Source organism: Chrysochloris asiatica, unplaced genomic scaffold (assembly GCF_000296735.1).
Source record: "Chrysochloris asiatica unplaced genomic scaffold, ChrAsi1.0 scaffold00091, whole genome shotgun sequence".
NCBI lineage: Eukaryota > Metazoa > Chordata > Mammalia > Afrosoricida > Chrysochloridae > Chrysochloris > Chrysochloris asiatica.
The window spans coordinates 6,297,848-6,301,685 of NW_006408609.1; the positions used below are offsets into that span (position 1 = coordinate 6,297,848).

The following is a 3,838-nucleotide window of genomic DNA, read 5'->3' on the forward strand; positions in this document are numbered from 1 at the left end:
GCATGGTTTGGATATGGTGAGCAAGAGAAAAATGGTTAAAAATAAATAGAAAGAGCTAAGACACCTGACTATGTTGCATAGGGTTTTGCAGACCATGGTAAATTTTAGATATTATAAGTGTGATAGAAATCAATTGGAAAATTTAAAGCAAATGTATACAATGGTAAATATCCATTTAGGAAATTATTTTGAACTATAAAAATGCAACTTTATTACAGAATAGACATTTTGAAAAATAATGTTTAAATTGTCATTGGGGGCTTCAGAAAAGTCATAGAAAATTTTGAACTGAAAGGTAATGAAATTTTCTGTAGATTTCTTGAAGGTGCCTTGTAAACTCTGTATTTTCACACAAATCATTCATATAACATAAACTGAATTTACTAAAACGATTATTATTATGGACTCCTGGTATGGTGCTGTAGGATTAAGCACTGAACTGTGAATTATAAGATCTGTGGTTCAAACCTACCAGTTAATCCTCAGAAGCCCTGTATATGGTCACTATGAGTCAAAATTGGCTTGAGGGCACATTAACAACAACATTATTATTGTTACTAGTAGTAATATCAAGAAACTAGCATTTGGTTAGAAATCAGAACACAGACACTATCATTTCCTACCTGTTACTTCAAATGTCACTTTTCAGTAAGAATTAGTGCTCTGCTTGAGAAAAAAATGAAGTCCTAATGTGTGACCTTAAAGGAATTTACAAAAGCATTCCTTTCCTCATTTTGTTTCCTTCCTCAAGCCACTTCTATGCAAATCATTTTCATTAGGAAAAACAATGAAGTATAAAGCAATGAGAATCACAGCTGTCCATATGTTACAAAAATAATTAGGGAAGTCTCCTCCTACCTATCTATTGGTACAAACATCTATTGGTACAGAGTTTGGAAAAACATGAATATGTAAATAAAAAGTAATTTTCATCATAAAAAGGGTTTCTGCAATACCAAAGCTTTCCAAAAGATACCTAATTGTGGATATCTAGCAAGTATCACTATATTATTTAAAAAGAGACAAAACCAAATATTGACTCAATCAATATACTAATTCTTTATGTAGTTAATAAGTGCCTTCGAGTTGTTTCCAACTCAAAGTGACACTATACAGGGTTTTTGAGGAGTGGCTGGTAAGTTTGAACCACTGACCTTGTGGTTGAAACTGACCTTGGGATCAAGTGCTTATCCTATGGAGCCACACCAGGACTCTGATTTATATCATGTTTAATTGAAAAATAAGGGGAAATTGGTGTTGTAAACCAGAGATATTCTGAATAAAATTTCTAATGCAAATGATTAAAAGATATATGAATAAAATCAATATTGCAAGTTTGAAAATATCTGAAACAAATGTAACTTTTACTACATAGATGAAACAAAGAAGCACCAAGTCATTACTCCCACTGCCCTCCTTCCTCAGCTAGTTTCCATGGTTCATTGCAATGTTCACACAGAATTCAGACACCACACTCACAGTTAAGGTGTTTATGAGGAAAGTTAACAGGTTACAATTCAGGGTCAGAAATGCTCAGGACACAGAAAAGCTAAGGAAAGTTCTCTTCAGCTATATCCACAATCAGGACTCTTTCTGCCTGTCCAATGCTAGGAAGCTGTTTTAGGGCTGCCAATAAATGCCCACAGGACACACTACTCTACCATAAGACTTAACATTAAAGCACATGACCCTAGTTCCATGAGTCAGCAAACCTAGCTACCCCAATTAAGTGTCTGATGCATCCCACTCTGCAAACAAGGCACCTACCCACAGTCACTCAGTTTTACTTGCTCTGTGGGTTGGGAAGCACAATGCTCTAGCTAATGCTTTGGTTCTTGATTCCCACTGATGTTAGTCCTCTGCCATTTCTCCCTAGCCATAGCTTCCTGACCCTGGGTCCTAAGAACACGCTACACTTTTGGAACACCTTTGTTAACAGCAATACAATCCCCAACTCCTGCTTCTGAAATGGCTCATTTTATAACTAGCAGGATAGCAAAATTGACCAATCACAATTAGCCTTGTTAACAGTCCTCACAACTGAATCATATAATCCAAATTGACTAATCACAGTTAGCCTTGTTAGCGGTCCTCAAAACTGAATCATATAATCCATTAGCATCTTCCTCCACCTTCAAGTATATAGACCCATCTGTAAAAAAAAATCATTTAGTGGGAGTAATAAAGTTTATGGCTAGAATAAACATTAAATAACTCACTACACCATACTAGGTTATTCAATTTTTGATATATCAAGAATGTTTACCACCATAGGAAAAAACTTTATTAAACAACCTCCCCCACCCAGTCTGAGCAGTGTGAAGAAGAGATGCAAATGAACCCTGGATTGACCAAAACCAGGCAGAGGCTGCATCCTGGAGTCCAGCACCTGCAGGGGCCTAACCTCTGAAGCCACCATGCCCAAGAGAGAGGCTGAAGGGGATGCTAAGGGAGATAAAGCAAAGGTGAAGGATAAACCTCAGAAGAGATCTGCAAGGTTATCTGCTAAACCTTCTCTTCCAAAGCCAAAGCCTAAGCCAAAGCCTAAAAAGGCCCCTGCTCAGAAGGCAAAGAAGGAACACAAAGGGAAAAAGGGGAAAGCTGATGTGAGCAAGGATGGGAATAAATAACCAATAACCATGAAGAAAAAAATAGAGATGCCAAAACAGACCAGGCACAGAAAGCTGAAGGTGCTGGGGATGCTAAGTGAAGTGTGTGTGTTTTTGATAACTGTGTCCTTCTGGTGACTTTGCCATTTGAAATATTATTTTTTTTAAATCAAGTTTTATGAAAATGCAGAATTTTGTTTTACTTTTAAAAGTTACGTTGTTATCACACAAAACACTTGATTGTTTTGGGGGAAGGGGGCACATGTCACTAATACAGTGTCTCCAAAGCTGGATTGATGTGGAAGAAAATGCCTTTCTCATCTAGTTTTGAGAGACTCCCTCTTAGTTCCCAGGAGGAGGGATTCCCTGACATTCACATATATTATGCACCTTGGTGCAAATGCCATGTGATGTGGGAAAAGTACAATTTATTTTTACATCTTCATATCCTCTTCTCCCTCTCTATCCTTCAGCATAGATTTGACTCGCATAAACCCAGGACCTGTTGGAACCTGACCTCAGAAACCTGGTTATTCATGTATCAGGCAATGTGGACATTCCATTGATGCCAACTCAGTGGCACCCCTGAAATGAACAGTGGTTCCTTTGTTCAGATTGTGGGTCTTCAGATTGGTAATTCTGCCACTTTCATTTCATTTTCTGAAAATCAGGGTCGGCTTGTGAAAAGTTGTTAAACAACATGCTAAATGTGAAATGTCAACCCTCAATCTAAATGGTCCCTGTTCAGAGCATCACACGAAGACTTCATTGGATTTTGTGGTGGCTTTCTAATTTTGGTAGTCCATCAAAGAAGTGAGTTTGAAAGTTGTGGTATACTGTCAACAATTGTCTGCCCATGACCTTGCTGAATACCATGACTGTTTATGAAAAGTATCTTTAGTAAAGACGGATACAGTTTGACTGGGGGTGGAGGTGTGGGGAAGACTGTTTACCACCAAATTCTAAGATTTATTTAGTCAAATCCATTTTTAAAGGCATGAAATGAAATATGGAGAAAACCCAAGAAATTAAAAATGCAGGGACAAGTTACAATTACACAAAGAATGCCAAGAACCCATAGTATATTAAAGAAACATGTTGTTGTTCTTAGGTGCCATTGAGTTGGTACTGACTCATAGTGACCCTATGCACAACAGAATGAAACACTGCCCAGTCCTGGGCTAATCTCACAATTTTTTACATACTTGAGTCCATTGTTGTTAAGTGCC

General features: G+C 37.5%; 1 pseudogene; it reads left to right on the top strand.

The window, feature by feature from the left end:
- The first annotated feature begins 2,417 nt into the window (after nucleotides 1–2,417).
- Nucleotides 2,418–2,710, top strand: LOC102830733 (annotated as a pseudogene).
- Nucleotides 2,711–3,838: the final 1,128 nt, after the last annotated feature.